We start from the raw sequence: 20,563 nt of genomic DNA on the forward strand, positions 1-20,563 counted from the left end.
GAACTCTTTTATTCTGCACCATCACATTGATATCTGGATGTTAGTGACATTATTTAAAGCAACAAATCAACCTATAGGACTGTGTTCAACTATATGTCATTTGACAGTAAATGGAATAAAAAAATGTTACTTTTCTCTAGGGGCAGATTTGTTAAAGGGTTTTCATCTTTTGTCAAGATATTTAATCTTAGAATGTTACAAAAAAAAAAAAAATGCAGTTTGTACAAGTGAAGATTTCTGCATGCACAGTTTGGCTGATCGCTAATTTGGCTGAACACAGCCTTAACGCGAGCAAATGAGAGAGAAGAGATCATTTTTGCATATATCCTTCTGAGTCAAGTGTGAGTCCCTGGATTCTAATGGAAGCAGGTATCCACTTTTGGGGCTGAAGGCTGTCACTCTGGATCACCCTGTACATCAGTCTCAGTTCATGCATGCCAATAAGAACAAATCCTAACAATGAGCTGTTGAGTGATGCCAGTAGAAATTAATGTTTCTGAAAGCTTCATGGTTTTGGGGAAAGCAGGTGAAGCCAACTCTGTGGCACTTACCCTGATGCCTAACCAAAGGAGGGCAAGATTTTGGCACAAGCCTCCCATGTAATGGACAGATTTGAACGCACTTTTGTTTTCCAACAGGCTGCGTAAAGCTGGTATGGGACTATAGAATTAAGCCAAAATTCCCAACCATGTTATTTCCTCAGAGGGGTTCACTAAAGAACAACTTCAACTAAATTATTAGCGCTACTAGTAATTATTATTATTAATTCCTTTTGGTAAGCCTGTCCCTCCATCACAGTAGCGATCACGTGCTGTGATGTCTACTGCTTAGGACATCATACTCCTTTGGAAGTGGATGCTTGTTTAATTGATAGATTGCAAAGAAGGTCTGACCTATTGCCTTGTCGTGTTTTGCTTTGTTTCAATTGCCTGGACTCTCACAGCTCCTTAGTAGCTTTTCTGATCCATCATGTCAGGCTGGCAGCTGTGCCTCTGCACTGTGCCTGCCTGCCCACCATGAGCCAGATTTCACCCTCAGATGCTTGGCATACCCTCCTCCCTCACTGTTCTCTCACTGGAGAGCTGATTTTCCTTCACCTCTATTAAACGGCTTGGTTTTAATGGGAACAACTGCTTTGTCCCATGGGTCCTCAATCCAGGGCTCTAGGTGTGCAAGGACAGAGGAGAAGGGCACATTCCCAGATGTCCCTAGATATGTGTTATGCATACAGGATCAGGCTCCTGCCTGACATCTGTAGACTGAGCCCTCCATCCCTCCCAGCGAATGGTCCCACTCAGAACCATGGGCATTTTAATTTGGAGATGTTTTCCCTGGGCTGTCCTCACTGCAGACTTGCCACTTCTTTTGAGACTTATTTCTCTGGGTCATGCAGGCCCACAAAGAATGGCATCTCAAATGAATAAATTCAATTTTTTATCAGCCCACCTGAAAAATTGTCCTCAGAGGTTTTCACCCTCGCCAACATCAGGAAAAAATGGCTGAAATTTTATAAGCAGATTTTTAAGAAGGAACAGATTTTTTTTTACTGCCAAGCTGTATAATAGGTGTTTTTGAGAGGTTGTTAACTTCAACAGTATAGTCAGAAAGAGTGTTACACCCCACACTGCATCCATCGTTAAGCAATTAAGTTACTGATGGGCTTTTACATTTATTTACCTTGATGGAAATATATGTTTACTGAACCTGAGTACAAATCAACATGAGGAGGTGGAAGTTCAGAGTAAATTTGACTAATGATGTTGTGTTTTTATCCTTAAAAGAAAGAAAAAAGCTCTCTGCTTTTGATGCTATTTTATCTTCATTGGAAGGGATCCGAAATGATCCCAACTGTCATGTGAGTGCTCAGTTAGGCTTAGATCCTCTTTGATTGCAGCTGAACATCTCTCTCCGTTGGCTCATACCTTTCCTTATATGAATACAGCATACAGCACTTCAGGTTGTTTATTGAACAGCACTTTAACTCTTCTTCTGTTAATGCCCTCACAATTATATCTTTAAGAAAAATTTGAGCTGTGGCCACCTTTGCCTGAGAAGATGTTAATGTGGCCTCATCGCTGATTTGAAGGAAGAATTTCCTTTTGCTTTAAGAGTAACTTCTGAAATACAAATAAGAAATATTTTTTCAGTGAAACTTAATTTTTGCTCTTTTTTTTTTCAGGCCTGCTCTTTTCTCCAGTCTTGGTATGTGGATTTCTCTCTCTCCAAGTAATTCCTTAGCATACCCTTGAATGGCATCTACCACACGTGAGCATCCTCCACAGTCTCTAAGATACTTTTGTTGTTTTTCTTTGAACATTTGTTTTTTTGAGATGACATTGACAGACATGAGGCCTAAGTCTGGAGATGTTCTGTGGGTAGAACTCACATTTATTTCAGTATGTCAAGCAGTTTTAGGATCTGATCCATATTGAAGACTAGCATGGTGTAATGAGGCCTGGGCATATACAACAATATGTATTCTAACACAGCTCACTCAAAACAAATATGTTCCCTTCTCTTTGGCTGGTATAAACAAACAATCTCCATTGTGTTCTGCATGGCTCTGCTGCGCCGCCTTGCACATGGCAAGAGCTTGGCTTCTCCGTTCACTAAAACAGCATCTCCATTCTGTGACACAGAGCTTCCCAGTGCATGTCCAGACAGACCTGTAGCTTAGGACACTGGTCCTAAAAACTGATAGTTGGTCTGGTGTTAAGTCCTAGGAACATTATGAGGGAATTTTCCTTGCTACAGATAAACTTAAACAGGGTCTTGTTTCTGAGTCCTGTGCATTTCAGTCAGACAATACTGACTCTAGATACCACAGCTGGAAAGCAGAGAATCAGTGTAATAGTTGTTGTAAGATCCCCTCACAATGACTCACAAAATCTTCTCCTCTGATATCTAAATTTCCTTGCAATAAAAATCGTCAGCTTTGTGAAAAATTTGTGATGACTTGAGGTAGAAACATTAGCAGGGCTGAGGTTAAAACTCATGTGTGAGATCCATTGTCTGTGTGAAGCAGAGTGAGTTTGAACCCAGGTGTTCCTTCTGTGATTGAACTCAGACTTTTATGCCATTTTGCAAAGCCATTACCCTCTCCTGTAACTTGTGCTGGAAGCGGAGTGAGCTGTTTTGGCACTGAAATGATTTCATTGTTAGGCTAAGTGTTACACAGATGGCATTCTTAAATGTAAAACTCTTTTTATGATTCTTTCGATTTCATATTTATTTCATTAGATCATTATTTATGTTAAAGAGTCACCATTAATCTGAAACGTGCTCAGCTTGAAAGAAAATGTTGAGAGGAGTTTCAGGTATCTGATCCTCAATCCTTTAGCTTTTGTGTTTTGCATTTTCCTATTTAAAATGTTTTTTTCTGTCTCTAGGTGCTATGTGACAGATCCACACAAACAACAGAGGGGAAAGAGCCTCACTTAACTGATTAGAGGAGAGAAGCAGTGAAAGGGAATATGCACAAAGCACTGCCAAATTCACAGAGCAAAGGAAAAGATAAAAAATAGAATAATTTCACCAGGCTTTTTTTTTTTCTCCATAGAGTAATGTAAGGTATTTCTTATACTAATATCAGGGAAACAATTTTCAGACAAAAATGTGATTTCTTAATCAAGGATCTCTAATTCAAAATATATTTATTTAATAAAGAGTAATTATGGTAGAAGCAACTACGCATTCGTATCAATAATTCATTCAGAAGTAAACCATATAAACATATCAGCATTTATTTTTCCATTTAATAGGCTGTGATTTAAAATAATCTAAATCATCATCATCATTCAGCTCCATATGCTGGGAAAGAAAAAGTCACCTTAAACCAGATGCATATTGTGAAAAAAAAAGGAAAAAAAAAAAGAAAAAGAGGAAGACAAGTTGTTCTAAAGAAACAGCATATGGGAGAAAATCTTAAGCTTCGGTAAAGATGCTCTGCTTTGTAGATGGTAATTTAGTTTTCAACTGAGAGAGGGTAAGTTTAGATTAGATATTAGGAAGAAATCCTTCACAAAGAAGCTGGTGAGGCACTGGAACAGGTTGTCCAGAGAAGCTGTGGCTATTGCATCCCTGGAAATGTTTAGGGACAAGTTAGATAGGATTTTGAGCAACCTGGTCTAGTGGAAGGTGTCCCTGTGCATGGCAGAAGGTTTGGACTAGATGGTCTGTGAAGTCCCTTCCAACCTAAACAATTCTGTGATAACTATGATTGCATGATAACAAGACTGAGGTATGCCAAACAGGATTCTGGTCAAAAATTTTCAAGAGCACAGGGTTAAATATTGATTTCTTTCTTTTAGAAAATAATAAGTTATAAGAGAAAAATAGAAAAAAAGGATGCATCTCAGTTTTAATCAGGAAAAGGCAATAAATGTGGTCAAGAAAATTCTAGTTTGAAGACATTTATGTATGGAAACAATAGGCTATTTGCGAGTCCTTATGTATGGAAACAATAGGCTGTTTACAAGTTCTAAGTTGGCTCTGCATGTGTACCTGCTTGTGTGCTTGGAGCTGCATTTATTTTTCCTGTTGTTAATTACATAGCCAATCCCTCTCCTAACTTGAATCCTTAACTACCCACGTAATTTTGTCAGCTGACAGCTCTTTTTCAGTTCCCTAACACATCAGCACTCCTGAAACAAGTTCTGTTGTAAACCTTTCTTTCTGTCACTTGTCTGAGGTCCAGAGAGTGGTGTTTGGAGCCTGTGGATCAGGGCTGTACTTTGAATTATTTTTTAACTTTTGACGTTCAGAAAAAGGAATGAAGGGCTCAAGCCCTGGTCAGACTGTGCTTCCCTGCTACAGCATCTCAATAAGTTTGTGTAGATTGCCTCTTACTGCTTTTTCTGTTGTTGTTGCTTTCAGTAGTTGAGACCAGAGGCTGTGGTGGAGAGTGGGGTGTCACCACTCTGCCTGTTGTGCTCCCATGTCCATGGCAGCAGTGACAGCACACTCTTTGGGCCTCGGTGTAGCCATAGGGTCCTCTTGTTCTTGAATGAGCTCAGCAAAGCCCTTTCTCTCCCTCAGACAGAGAGCCCTGTATTCTGCCTGGCAAAATAAGACTGTGCAGCCCTTCTTCCCTAGAATTCCAGCAGCGATGCTCTCAAGGGACCTCTTGAAGTGGTGGCTGAAGTTGCAATGTTGTGAACATGGTGCAGGTTAACTCTGCAAAAAGGAGTTTTCTTTGCCTCTCAGGTGAGTTCTGTCACCTGTGTCATTATTGTGTTACTCTTTCAAGGCTGTTGGTGTTGTCCCAGCAAAGACTGCCCTCCACATGTAGCACATGTGGTGCATGAAGATGTATAGTCCCAGGGCAAGCAAGTTTAAAAGATATCTGACTTTTGTTCTTTTCCAGTCTCTGTCATGCTTTATTCTGTTAATATTCCTCCAACAATTTCTGAGGAGAAAAGTGAGTCACATTTGATTTTCCATACCCTAACAGAGAGGAGCCATGTATTTTCCACACGTTATTGCATTATTTCTCTCTCCGGTGTGGCTCTGATTTAGTGCTGGATGAAGCTCAAAGGAGGATTAGTGTAGAGAGACTCCCATATGCTTGGATGCATTTCTGAACTGTGTACTATCCTCACTGCTTTTGATGAAAAAAGCTGGGCTATAAACCTGATGAGAACAGGCTTCCATGCAAGATGTTTAGTATTTCCTGCTTCCATTTGGGCCAGGGATACAGCACATCCAGCCACTTTTGGCCGTGCAGCTCTTGGTCACAGCCCTGCCTGAAATTTAGAAAATCACAGTGGTGGAAAATGAGTGGGGGAGTGAAAGGAAGTTGATTTTTCTCCTCTTTAATAAAGGCTAGATTAGGGTTTTATTCTAGTTTTGGCTCAGGTAGAATGTTTTTATATTTATGGAATTGGTTCATCTGCCTATTAGATGGCTGCACTGGAGTGCAAGTCCATTTTTATGGTCCTGAGTAAAATAACTTTTGCTGTATTTTAAGGGCTGCTCCTTCTGGGAAAACTAGAGATGTATGTAAAAATCTGACTATATTGTATTTAAGGAAATTGGGAGCATAAGAAGGAAGCAAGATGAAGAGAAACAGTAAAAAAGGGAGAGAGGGAGGCTTCCCAAAGATAAGCCGCTACAGTGAGTTGTTCTACTGCTTGGTATCACACATTGGGGCTTCACTACACCTCATACCTGATCATTTTTCTAGCTGGTAATTAAATTGTAAATAGTGAAACACAAAACAGCACTGAAATTGACCCTAAAACTGCTGTTGTACTGCAATTTGGGGCTATCTTCTTTAGTATTTTCTTTTTTTTTAAAGAATTTCCCAATAGTACTGTTATCGGTCGATCATTTTTTCTGATTCTCCTCTCCATTACAAGGGTTTCTGAGTTTGTGAATGAAAGGCTATGTTTTCTCAACCAAATCCTCTACTCCTCAGTCTATTAGTAAACTAATGTTAACTTACAAGATTTGACTGAGGCCTTGGGGTCTGCCAGCTGGATGCTTGAGGAGTCCAAGCTGGCTAGGTAAAGAAACACCTTTTTCACATGACCCAGCTCGGCTCCTGAGTTGCCCCACAAGTTTCTATCAGTACAAAGGCTGACATTGTCTACAAGGAGCAACTCAGATTACGGTCTCTTCCAGCTGCATTGCCCCTGACCCCAGTCCTGCCCTGGGCTGCCCACACTGCCCTCCCTGCATGCACAGAGACTTCAGCTGCAGCCTGCCACCTGACAGCATTGAGTCTGGTCTTGAGGGTGGCCTTGGATGCATTTTAAAAGGCAGTGCAGACGCTCTGTGAGGATAACATGGAATGATTATTTTAGGGCAGATTTTCCCCTAAAAGAAAAAAAGTTCTACATGAGTGCAGTTTGATCTTCACACAAAAGATTTATATAAGAACTCACTTCTCTCTGTCAGTTACAAAAAAAAAAAAGAAAAAAAAGCAAGCATGCTGGCAGGATTTAGGGAAGTGTGCAGGCTAAAGGATAGAAGCAGACAAAAGGCAGTTTTTCTTCTAAGAACATCTGCACAGCTGGAATCCTGGCAGTGCTGTGGTTTGAAAGCCTAGGTGTTGCTGGGCTGGGGCAAGGGACAATGTCTGTTTGGCACCCTCCTGACACGCAAATTTGGCCAGAGATTCTTACTGCAGTCCTCAGCCATGTCTCTTGCTGTGCATACACAGATGCATGGACATTATTTTGCCATCAAATGCCTGTTTTGGGGAATCTTCCACCCTGGAGGTAAACTATACATAAATGATCTGAGGGTAAAGGTGGAGGAAGAAACTGTGATTTCTTTACATACTAAAGTAGATATAAACCAGGCACAAAGTTCACAGGAACAGAATATCTGCAGTGCCTCTAGACCAGCAAAAACTCAACATCCCTGACTTCTAGATGTCCTGCAAAATCGTGCCTATAGCTTAGGCTGGAGAAACTTAGCAGTAGGTCTGTTAGAGAAACAGCCCTGAGAACCTAGCAGGGATAGGAAGGCTCCCTTGACACACCTGCACCCCAAATGTCTTCGTAAGGTCAGATCACCACCTATGGGTAGAGTACAGGCTAGTTCTGTCTGATCTGCTTTGTGGCATGAAGGAAATGTATGTGTGAGTCTGGAGTTGTTCTGATTTTTATCTTTCTCAGGCTGACCCCATTCAGCTATCTCTGCCCTTCCTGGGGACTGAGTCCCAGATCCAAAGACAGATTCTAACAATACAGCCTGTGTGCTTGCCTCTAATATAACATTATGCTTATAACTGAATATAAGCAGGGATGAGGCTTTAGATCTTCCTCAAATCTCACTGTAACTTTGAGATTGTCAGACAGAACTGAAGTGAGAGATCTGGAGTAGGAAAATTAGTGAACACAAAAGTCATGATATTTACTCAGTTTATGCATTTTCTCTCTTTTTTTCCCATAAAACCTGCATAACTGGCATGTAATTGTTTCGCTAAGTGAGTCTTGAAAGCAAAAGTCTTGATAGCTGTCACATATCTTCTTTGTAGTACAGTGTGTTGTCCTCAGAAGATAATCAGTAGAACTTGCTCAGAAAAACTTAATCAGCAGAACTGAGCACATTGTCAGTGCTTAACAAATAATAAATTATAATAATAACTGCAATTCCTTCTGACACAACCTATCAAACTTTTGCTTTATTTTCAGGAGTTCCTTACTTACCTCTGTTTAAGATTTAATACCTTCTACTACTCTGCTTGTTATGGTTGAGAGGACTGGTGATACAACCTAACAGGGTGGAAGTATTGACTGAAATACAATTTTGACAAAGGGCAGAAACAAAATACAAAGAAAATTCTTGAACTATTCCTTTTCACTTACTGATTTTGCTTTACAAGTCTTAAAAACTGAATTCAAGAATAGATGTGATCTGTTCTATTGTTAAAATGTAAAACACTATGCTTACAAGTTAATAGAATCACATTAAAATTTTCTGATAGTCTGTTTTTTAAAAGACAAACTCATTAGGCTTCCTTTACAGAAAGATGAATGTGTCCAGAAGAACATCTATTACTAATTACTTTTATTATAAGGAGCTTGGATAGCTCAGAGAGTTGTTAACATAGCTGGGGCTATCACTTCTTTGCCACCATTGTAATTTGGCCTGGGCTGGGAGTTACTAATACTCATTTAATTTTGTGATGATTTGGTGGTTTTTATGCAATTTTTTGGTGGCTTTTACTCACTTTGAACAAGACATATATTCACGTTATAGAGAAAACCGTTGGGTCAGCTCTAAGCTGCTGCTAATTGTCACAGACTTAAATGGACTCGTTCAATTTAACCCAGTAGAGGATCTGACCAATGATCACAACTGGCATTAATTAGCATATGTGTTATCAGACTCCGTGGAGATGTCCTGGGTTGAGTGACAGCAGAAGCGCTCAGCTGCTGCAGCTGGTGGAACCGTGCCAGTTTGGCAGCTGATGGCACAGCGTCTGATGCTGGCAGGTGGAAAGTCCAGGTCACCCCTGACTGAGGCATGCTGGTGGCTTTTGTCACCAATCTCCAAGTAGAAGGAGTTGCAGAAGGAGCCCAGAGCACTGGGGGTGGTTGTGGCAAAGCACAAACAACACAAGACTCTTGGGAAGGGGAAGGCAGGGACACAAGGAGGGTGGAGCTCTGAACTGACTTGTCCCTGAAGCTGGATATGCACAAGACATGGCATTTCTAAGAGAAGCAAAAGCCACTAGCAAATATGTTTGGGCTCTGGCTTTCCATGTGTGCCATCTGAAATGATACTGTAGTGCCAGTTGCAAGTGTGTGGCAGAAGGGTGAAGGAAACACATCTATAAAGCAGGGGATCCTGAAAAGCAGTTTCATTTCACAGAGACAGCTGCTGACACTCTCAGTGTTATTATGGCTGTAAACTAGAGGTTTGGACCATGACTAGAAAAGTGTCTTGAGCAGATCATGGGGACAAATGAAGAGCAGGATTGAGAGGCTGCAATTTTATCAGGGAAAAAGGCACGATATCTTCCCTTTGCACTTACCTGAGTGCAGTGTGGGTTAAAACCAGCCCAGTAACCTGTCCAGATATTAATTACTCAGTAGCAGACAATTCCTCTTCTTTCTCATGCCTATGTACCTCCACAGGATGGTGGCAGGAACAAGTTGCCAAGCTAATGGCAGAGGACCTTTTTAAAGATTTATGGTTTCTTGATATTTGCGGGACAAAACTAGACATCAGGTAGCTAAGGGAGTAATTTTTTCAGCTCTTGACACAGTTTGGAAATTTGCTTAACTGATCCCATGTATTTTGATGCACTGAGGAAAAAAAGTAGTTTTAATTGTGAGATCTTTCTGTTGTAACCTGGAAAGGAAAACAACAAGAGAATGAGAGTTCGATAGTACTGGGAATGGAGAAGTTTTTAGACTGGTTGCAAACCTCTCACCCTGCTGTGACAGGAAGATGTGGACTATCCAAGGAAGGTGCTACCACCTGCAAATTCTCTGTCACCCTTCCTACACATTTCTCCCACCACTCAAAGTAAGATATGAAAAGATATTTATGAACATATTTGCTGTGAAAAATCTGGGTCCTTCTCTGAATAACCATTTTTGGGCCTAAAGCCACGAAAGGAGATGAATGATACTCATGTGGAATATAGACATCCAAGTCCAGGTTCCAAATCTACACACCTCCTGCATTTTTTATCACCTGCAGTTTTGATAAGAAAGTTCTTAAGACATCTAAAACATTTTTTCTGCTCCTGCCTCTTGGTCAGTCACCAGCTCTGCTACACTGAACTTCCCAGCAGTTAATCCTGATTCACCTCCTCAAACTACACACAGCTTTACCCATATGTCTACCAAGAGTGTCCTGGTAAAGCACATGTAACGCATGATCAGGACTGAGCAGTACACAAAGTACAGTGGCTGTGTTCACTGCCATTCAAAGGCAATAATTTCAAACTCCACCCAAGATTCAGGGGCTTCAAGCCCTCCTAATCTCTTATCTGCAAAGAGAGCAGGAACCTTCGGTAGGAAGCTGCATGCTAAATATTCGTGGGGGAAGAGATTTTTCATACTTCCTGCAGAAGTGGTGCTGACACATGTATGGTTCTCTGGGAGGAGTTTAAGGCAATGAGATACAGAATCAGACACAATCTCCAGCCCCCCACTGCTGAAATAGCTTGCTGTTTTGGATTGGTGCAAGACACTGGATCTCTTTTGGTATACTCATTGCTGTGTAAGGTGTTTCTGAAGCATTGTCTTCACAGCCTAATGAAAATACAGTGATTTTTCAGAAAAATCAGTAGAATGTATCCTCAAAGGATGCAATGATTATTGGAGTTTTAATTAAAATAGCAGATAAAATAAATATTATGGTGTGCTATTATTTCTAAAACAACAACAGAATAAAGGTGCCCATTTCTTTTTTGAGTGCAATTTTCTAAATGAAAAAGTAAACATTAATATCTGCAGAGATCTTACTGATCTTGTACGATAATTTAGAAAAATATCCCTATTAAGGATAGTTATATATGCTTTTTGTTGGAAATGCAATCACAGGATATGCACATAGCTGCAATCTGTAGAAAGATTAAGTAAATTAAATCACTCAATGTCTTTTTTCAATAGCTCTAAAGTTAAAAGTAATTTGCAAAGAAAATACTCAGTTTCAATTGGTTTGTAATATCTGTTAATGATCTTTGGAAAAATTTCTGATAACATGCAGGAATTCCCTCAGGGGCAGAGTTGTGAATAAGTGGATTTTTTAAAGTTTGAGATGTCATTAGCTAGTGATTTCTTGGAAGTAAAAAGCTGTTACAGAATAAATTGCAGAGGTATACAAGTGAACAGGACAATCATTTTTATGAATAATATACATTATTTCCATTGCGCTTTCTGCCCTCCAAAGAAATAATTTACAATCTAGCTTGCCATTACAAACATCCTGGAATAGCAACTGCAAGAGCATTTTGTGCTTACTTTATGTGTATTCTGTGACTTTACAAAAAAGTACACGGTGGTATAAAACCACTTGTGTAAGGAGCTGATTTGACCCTTTTAATATTTTTTGTTTTCTTTTTCCCCCAATAGATAACTTTTTCAACCCACAAGGCTGAAACAACTTCTCTTAACTGAAATGACCCCTGCAGAACTATTCACTAGAAGACATCCTCCTTGATTTTTTGTAAGATGACTGGAGTTGTAGGTAAGTGCAATCATGGCAAAAAGTGCCCCTATTCTCTTGGTACCTTGTCAGCATTAACATATTCTTAAGAGTTCAGAGATGAATCAGGTATCTATCATGCCCCACCACAGTAAGGTAACATGAGATAAGTCAACAAGGACAAATGAGATGTCCTGGTTCTGCCCCCACCTTAGGACATCTCAGGTAGAAAAGAGTGCCAGAAAGATCATAGAACACACTTGTCCATGGGGAATGTTGTCCTGCTTCCAAGGTTTAGTTATACAGCTCAGCCATGGGCACCTGAGGATGGACCTTCTGCTTCCACAGGTTCCTGTGGGTGGTTTTGGATTTAGATGGGGATGGAAAGGATACTGCTCTGGGTAATAGGGCATGGGGAGTCCAGTGTGTGCTGTCACACAGGTCAGAAGATACAGTTAATTGCAGACATTGACCTCTTGATTTCCTCACCTTCCTCCAAATATTTTTCACCCAAGACCTTGTTGGACTTGTCTGCTTTTTTCTGCAGACCTGCAGACAGAGTTGAAGACACACCATGCTAGCATGAATATTTCTGATGCCTCCAGGGCTCCCATACAGGGCTGGAGAAGAAAGAATTTGTTACAGTCTAGAAAGAGATGTGACAGCCACCAGTTTGAAAAGCCTCCTAGACTTTCCTGACCCTCTAAAGGCCCACTGTGATAGTTTACCAGGGGTGAAGGTGTTGTCCTGACACTGCTTATTGATTGGCACATGCCATGAACCACTGGGATGGTTAGACATCATTGCGTAGTAGCACTAGTAAAATTCACATATTTTTTAAGGCTAGGAGCAACCATTATTATCATCTAATCTGATCTTCTGTATAATGTATTCTACTGAATTTATCCCAACCTGAGCTTTGTATGAAGATTTGCTTTTATGCCTAAAAATGACTTCTCATTTACAAATATGATGCTGTTTCTCTCAGTACTAACCATGTGATAGCAAGTTCCATTAATTAGCTGTACATTGTCTGGAGAAGCAATTCCTTTCATCCATTTGAAATTCAATACCTTTTTGTTTCACCTTGCAGGATAGGAAAGATTTTTTCCTTTGCTGTTAATTAAGTTCAAAGATCTTGAGGACAAAATGTTATTTATATTATAGTCATGCTTAAGTAGAACTCTGACAGAGCCTGGAGATCCCATCACACAAAGTGAGGGAGACTGCACAAGTTCTTTGGGACTGAGATGCTTTTTAATAGACACATGGCACATTTTCAAGGAAGATGAGTGATTTAACTGAAAAAGTTGCCAGTCAAGTCAGTGGATTTGTACCTCTCAACCTCCTATGCCTTTCAGAGGAGAAAGATGGGGAAAAGTGAAGTTTCTAAAAGTTAGACCCAAAAAATGAGTTAGCAGTGTATTCAAGTTCTTGGAAAAGAACATTTTACAAGTGCATGCAGTGACAGGACAAGGGGCAATGGCCTAAAGATGAAGAAGAATAGATTTCCATTAGATATTAGGATGAAACTCTTTACTATAACAGTGGTAAGGCACTGGAACAGGTAGCCCAGAGATGTGGGACACCCTACCCTTGGAAATGTTCAAAGCCAGGTTCTATGGGACTCTGAGTAACATTCTTAGATGGAAGGTATTCCTGCTTATGGTAGTGGGATTTGAATTAGATGATCTTTAAGGTCCCTTTCAACCCTAACTACTCTATGATCCTATGATTTAACAAGTGTTTCTAATATGTAGTTCTGTGCCCTGTCTACTGTCCCAGAGTCAGATTGGCTGAAAGTTCTTTAAGACAACAGGGTACACTGAGGAAAATACCTGCCATATCTGGTTCATGAAAGGTCCCAGAGCTTTCCAAAAACTGCTGGGGTCCGAGGACATTTTCTAGATTGTCTGACACAACAAGATGTGTTCTAAGTTTATGGAGAGGGTTCATTCAGTTCAGTATGATTTGAATCATAAAATCATTAAAGACCTCTAAGATCATCAAACCCAACCATTAACCTAACATTGCCAAGTCCACCATTAAAGCATGTCCCTAAGCGCCACATCTATGAATGTCCCATGAGGATATATCTTTCCTGAGAGACAAGCTAGTGCTTATGTTCTTTCTCTTTTCTCAAGAAATTTCCCATCCTTTTGACTTTTATCATTTTTATTACCATTTTCTGGACTTTTTCTATTTCTACTTTCTTTTTTCAGGTATAAGGTGACCAAATTTGAAGACAGTATTCAAAGTGAAGATGTGCCACTGATTTATATAATAGCATTATAATATTTTCCATATAATTCTCTAAAATTCTTTTCTTTGTACAAACCCTGCAAGATTCTTTTAATTCTTTGAACTACAGTGCCTTTTAACATCTGTAGTTTACTCTGATCAGATTTTAACAAAGGAATAAAAGGCTCCATTTTTCACATAGAATTTTATTTATTGTTTGAACTTTAGAGGAGAAATTGGTTAACTTACAATTTAAAATTCTTGGCAATGCAGACCATTGGGCAAGGATTTCATTATCAGCCCTTCTATACTTTTTGTAGAAGTGTGTGAGGCTGAAAGTTAGGGTACAAGATCTTCACTCTTGGGCTTGTCTTTTGCTTTATAGATGTAGACAAAACCTAATTTGGAGCTACCAGCATCCCCAAAGATGTCAGAAAGGGCATTAACCTGTACCCCCTTCCTGATGAAACATGTTGGAGCCCCACATTTACATGCTGCTCATCCAGGACCAAGTGTGCATGCAGAACATTAATTTTTCCATCTCCCACATACCGTACCTCACACTTCCACACCAGGCCAGGGAAAGACCCCTTTGTAAATGATGGCTGCAGAGAGTGAGGATCTTGCTCTTGTGTCATGTCTTGGCATTATGCCTTCATCAGGATATTAGAAAAGGCTCAGGGAAAATGGTTACAACTATTCTATCACCTGAGACACTTCTGGCAGTTCCTGCCTTGCCTTAGAATTACCAATCCAAGTGGTGACCCTGCCTGACACTACTTGTAAAAGCTGACAAGATCACAGCCTGAAGCAGTATAGCCACAGGCTCAATGTGGCTACCAAAATGTCTGTTTAGTTTTTTCAAGAAACGTTGCTCTAAAGATTTACAATACCAGCCGCTAGATATATGGACAACACCAACCAACAGCCCTGACCCCTGAACATTCAGCCCCACTTACACAGATATTTGTGTCTCTCAAGGGGCCAACACTGAGCTGCCACAAAATAGTGATTCCCTACCTGCAAGCAAGTGGATTTTAAGTACTATTTGATTATATATACTAAGACATTGGGTATTTGAAAACTATGAAAGTATTTGAAAACTATGGTCTTGAGTTCAGAATTCATGGTTAGTTTTTTTGTCGGTTGCATTACTGCTTTAGTGATAGATCTTTGCCATTTCTGTGTAATATATAGAATTTATTCTTAGTTTGGTGTAGCGAATTTTCTCCACTCTTCCAAGACCAAAGCAGTTTTTCATTAGAAGTTATTTTTAGATTAACTGCAAGTTTCCTCCCTAGCAAAAATTTTGGCTGCAGCAAGTGAAAGCAAATGCACATTTCCTCAGATATCTCTAAGGATAAACACAGGTTTAAATATCCAAAAAAATTTAAGTGCTTGGTTGTATATATGTTCATACACCAGATGCATTAAGTTCTTGCAAGGTAGTGTGGGATTTTTTTCCCCTCTTCTTTTTAGAACAGCAAAGACTTGGAACAGACATTGAGGTCCTATTGCTCCTGTCGGAAACTTCTGTTGTCTGCAGCGTGAGTTGGATGGGACCCAGAGAAACCAAATACAGACAAGTAATGATGAGTTGGCCATACAAGCAAGGAAAATCACAGATAACAGGTGCACACCAATTAGCAATGTATCTTTTGGGTCATCCAGTACATCTTCCTGACACAATGAAGTTGTTTCTTATGGCATATTTTTTGTGGTTTTTTTGTGCCTAGATTAAATTTCCTAAGTGATACCATATCTCAAGGGAGAGGTTGTGTTGCCTAGAGTATCTTGTTGTCAGGACTTTTTTTCCTTTCTTAACGTCATCATATTTCTTCTTTTTACATCCCTTTGCAAATTTCCTTCTTTCCCTTCTTTGATCTCTTTTAACTATTTTGATGTTGTGTTTAGTAAGCATTAAGGCAACTCATAGATATTTAGCTGACTTAATCTTCCCTAATGTAGCAGCCCTTTCAGCCTTCTTGCTATTCTTAATTTCTTCTTGTGACACAGCTGCCTGTCAGTATCTATTTTAGTTATGAGATTTTAAAGATGTGATGCATTTCTCTGATCTAACAACAGATCTGGTATAGAGCTGAGCACCCTTAGTGTCTTGTCACCGAAAGCCCCTGCTGATGTGTCCAGGGGAGAGCTGCAAGCTTTCTGAATAGGCACATAGGTAGAGTATCCTGCTTGAACCACTTCCTTGGCGCTACTTTATTGACCCACAAAACACTATTAAAACAGTTAACCTAGGAGTTCAGGAAAACAAGTACATGGCATTTTGTATTTTTAAATTTATTTTCTATTTCTCATAATGTAAAAAGACAGAATAGCACAGATCAAAAATTTTTGATGCTGTTGAGATTTTCTAACTCTTGGTCATAACATAACAGACTAAAATTATGGAAGACATCATCTTCCATGACTTCATCTAAGTGCTAGAAGAGTACATTGTAGAAGGTAATTATATACATAGTCACAAGCCTGGATGTTCACTTCAGGCAATAAATTCTGATCCAGAGACTACAACAGCCCTTTTGTGCTAGATGAGATTTTGGTTGTAATTGACTGTCTTTACCTTTGTGTTCTGTTGGATTGGAGGAATATAATTTTAATCTGCTCTCTTTAAATTTTATTTAAGGAATGTTTCAGGTACCTGCAGCCTCATCCGATGATGCTTAATGATCTCAGCTAGCTCGATCTTCTGTGCACCAGCAGGGACTTCCTTAAATTGGTCAACTGTATAGAACATTGTTATCAAGTTTAATGTAGTTGGAATTAACCTTATAAAATAATGGCATATCTAAAGACAGATTTTATACATAGCACAGACATGTATGTGTGCATTTATATGTGCATGTGTGTGTATACATGTGTATATATAAGTGCACACATATGTATAGAAATGCTGATGCTATTCACCTTTTTGAAATCTTTACAGCTAGTATTAACATGAATATGCTGTTAAATTTGCAGCATTATGCATTTTTGTTGGAGTTTACTTCTGTAAGATAAAACCATAAAGATAAGCTGTGAAACTCGTGCAGCTGATGACATAATTCTAGAATCTCGTGATGCTGAATATCACATTTGTAGGAGTGTGGGATGGATGTTCCTCACTGAAATAATTATACTGCCTATTGCAATATATGCTTCCTTGTTTTTATGTGGGCACAGAGATGTCCAAACTATTAAACATATATGGTACAATGAGTCCTGTGTTCCTTATTTATTCTAAAGAAGGCAATTAATTTCTATGGTTTTATTGTATAATAAAGCAAACTACTCTAAGAATCTCTTATGAACATAGCAATAATCTGTGACAATATGCATATTTACTTTTAATAATGATGTCCAAATATACATATGTGCATATAAATATGCATATATGTATATACAAACACACACACAGAGACATATACACAAATTAAATGGAACCAATTAGAATGTGGCATAAGTAGATTCAGAGTTTACCTGTTATGGCTGTGTGAAGGGATAATTTGAGCTACAAGGACATGCAAGAAAGTACAGCTCAATATATTCCACTGGCTCATTCTCATTATGCTCACCCATGACAGGCTGTGTGGTAGGATGGGGTACCAGCAGATATTTGTAATGACAGCTGGTTTAAAACAGAGCTTTCAAAGTAGTGCAACACCCCTAACTTCCTTCCAAATCTTGGAGTTTGCCAGTGCTTAACTGAGGCTGGTTCTTAAGGTCAGATGTTCAGATATAAGTTATTCGGAAAGAATCTGGTTCTTTATGCTTGAACTGTATATATGTTCAACATATAGGCTTTTTGTTGCCCATGGATTTGCATTTGAGCTCACACATGCTTGTCTACTACCTGCAAAAATGGTGGATGTTTTGCCCTGATACCATGCCCTGTTGGCATGGGACGTCCTCTATCAGTTTCTTCTCTGTCTTGTGGGCTACATAAACTGAGATTCGGATAGCAGCTCTTTCTTTTTACTGGCACTGAAAAATCCATCAGTTGCTATGTTGAGAAAGGGAGGAAAAGCAGCTTTACTTTAACATCGCCCATATTACACCCCCTATGCTAAACTAACCAGGAGCACAGCAAAAAAAAAAGCCCAACTAAGCTTCAGTTGTGGTGTGGGACTTTTCCTGGTGGATGTGAATAGAATCTGGAAATACACATGCTCCTCCCTGGGAAAGAAAAACAAACAGATTTTATCTATTTGCAATTGAACTCAGTGAAAAATAACCAGGCACAGAAAGCACGCTTGAAGGTAAGACATGAATATAAGTAAAGATAAATTTCACTATGCTAAATTCAAGGGAAATGTGCCACATTGTTATAATTATTACAGAGAACATGTGCTAATTAATTATTACACAGTGCTGGTGCAAGAGTTGAGTATTCCATATGGGACAAATAGAGGAACTGACCCTGGGCTGTTGTTGACTCTTGCTTAGAAGCTGATGTGTGAGGAGCATGCCATGAATGACCTTGTGAAAATGAGAGTGGTGAGTAGATTTAGTCTTAGAAGATACTTTTCATAGGGGTTAGAAAAATATTTTAAATCTATGAAAAATTTTAGTTGTACTGGATGACTGCTGAGTGTGTGCAGTGTGTTCAAAAGCAGCTTTTTGTTTACCATACCACCTGGGGAACTCAAGCACTAAGCATCAGGCCTTCCGAGGAATTCAGACAAATAATAGCATTGCTGTTTGGGGATCTTCAGCACTGCCAGAACACTTCTGTTGATGAAATCAAGGAGACCTGAGCATCAGGGGGTTCAGAAAAGCATTGACCATATGTCTGTCAGTCTCTTTTGGATCTGCACTCATTTCTAGAGTATTGACCCTGCTTTTGCTGGAGGAGCATCTGGGGAGATGTTGAGGGGAACAGGATGGGTCTGTCCTCATTTCTGGAGGAGGTATGGGTCTCCTGCTAGCCAGAGGTCTGTGCAGGGCTGTTTCCCTGCAGCAGGCCTGCTTGGCTTACAGACACCCACCGTGCTAGTTCCAGGATGGTACGTGTGAGCAGTGCTGGCTGCGCTCACAGGCTGGCGATGCTCCTGTTTGCCATCAGCCTTCCCTCCTGGATCAGGGCCGCTACCAATTGCTGAGGGGTGGCCAGGAGCAGCTCCCTCTGGTGAAACTCTTTTGTGCTTTTATCTCCCTCCTCTTGGCAGTAAGCTGCCACTGGCTCCCAGCCATGGCCCTCTCGCCCTCCCCAGTGCCCAGCTTGCTTGCTCAGCCAGTGCCTACGTCTCTTCCAGCAGCTGGCCCTACTCTTCCTCCACAGCTGGCTGCTGCCCCCTACTGTGGTAATTATTATTTATTACGGATATTCAGTGTACATTATGTGTCCAGAGTCCCGTACAGTCTGAATCACTACCAGGGTCCCACTGTGTGGGCAGAAGCACACAGTCATACGGAGTTGTTTCACATTGATATTCACTTGACTCTCACACAGGGAAAGACTGAGGGGAAAGGGGTGAAGGTGGCTGTTGGCACCTATTAGCACTATCTGATGTGACACCTACTCTCTGTGCTGTGTTATGTGACTCCTGCAACAGCACAGCTGAGCACAGAGCTCCTTTTTCTCCACCTTGCTATCAGTAGCAGGTCTCCCGCTATTCCTGTTACCTAGCTGGAAACACCTGAGGCGTTTTCAAAATTCATGGTTGCTACATAATCATAGTTTAACTCCCTGTTGCTGTGAATGCAGACATTGCTGGGCACAGCATGGCTATGTGGGATACCATTTTCTTTCTTATTTCTCTCCATCACTGTCTTCTCTGGGTTTCTATGTTCATGCCAGTTCCTTTGTTCAGGCATCCCTCTCCTTACACTTCAGTATTCCTTCACACCCTGCCTCCCTGAAAACACTACCCTCAGTTAAAAACAGAGGAGCTGTAACTCCCACAACTTAGTGCACAGGCAAAAGCACCTGGAGGGAGAAACAGCTTTCTGTACATTTGGAAAAATACAGAACCTTGGATATATTCCACACATATAGGTGCATGTGTGAGAGGTAGGTTCTCAGCTGTGCTGAATAGGGCTAGCCCTGTTCAAGAAGGTGGAGCAATACTGCTTTATTGCAGCTGAGGATCTGTCCCAGTATGTAAATGTAAATATCTATTTTTACAAAACCTCCTCCAGTTTGCTTTAAAAAAAAGCTTTCTCTTTAGACACTGGAAACATACAAGCCAGTCAAAAGTGTCCCACTTTCAGTATTTTCTCTAATTCCTACCTGTGACTTCCTTTGAAAGCTTTCAAAATCTAATGAATTCAAGAGACAAAGCAAATTAAAACTGAAGAAGCTTTGCCTTCAGTACACTGGGCCTAGTCTACAGGAACTAAAAAAAAACTAGGAGAGAAAATGAAAGGGTACAAGGCAATGTAAATCCAGATAATTGAAAATGTTTGATTGTAAGTGGGCTCACCAAACCCAGCAAAATTCCCACTGTCTATTACTTGCTATCTTCTGCCCTTTCAGCTAGCTGCAGCAAGTTAATGTAAAGAACAAATACTTACAGTCTCTGCATCAGAGCACTTTTTGCCATGAATCACTTTTTAAATTGTTTTGGGTTTACATTTAATTGCTTCCTTTGCATGCTATGTGTACACATGCACTCCTCCCACCCCCCATATTTCATACGTAACTGTCGTGTAGGCTGAAGTCTTTGAATATGGAGTATTCAAACCTCAGAGCACAAACCTCAGG

General features: G+C 40.1%; 1 protein-coding gene across 18 annotated transcripts in view; it reads left to right on the forward strand.

The window, feature by feature from the left end:
- Positions 1 to 20,563, forward strand: part of LOC148184819 (uncharacterized) — an 84,573-nt gene that overhangs the window by 22,650 nt on the left and 41,360 nt on the right. For 4 of the 18 annotated variants that reach the window (XM_088052044.1, XM_088052040.1, XM_088052038.1 and 1 more), the window contains exons 4-6: positions 2,180 to 2,265; positions 5,038 to 5,205; positions 11,544 to 11,658. The gene's annotated coding sequence lies outside the window, so the exon portion shown is untranslated. Of the gene's footprint in view, positions 1 to 2,179; positions 2,266 to 5,037; positions 5,206 to 11,543; positions 11,659 to 13,838; positions 15,245 to 15,336; positions 17,074 to 20,563 lie in introns of those variants that run through there. The other 14 variants (XR_015771997.1, XM_088052047.1, XM_088052032.1 and 11 more) reach the window with 10 other exon arrangements.

The sequence above is a fragment of the Pseudopodoces humilis genome, chromosome 2 (assembly GCF_049639895.1).
Source record: "Pseudopodoces humilis isolate 2021_Gansu_Grassland_sample_001 chromosome 2, ASM4963989v1, whole genome shotgun sequence".
In the NCBI taxonomy this organism is placed as follows: domain Eukaryota; kingdom Metazoa; phylum Chordata; class Aves; order Passeriformes; family Paridae; genus Pseudopodoces; species Pseudopodoces humilis.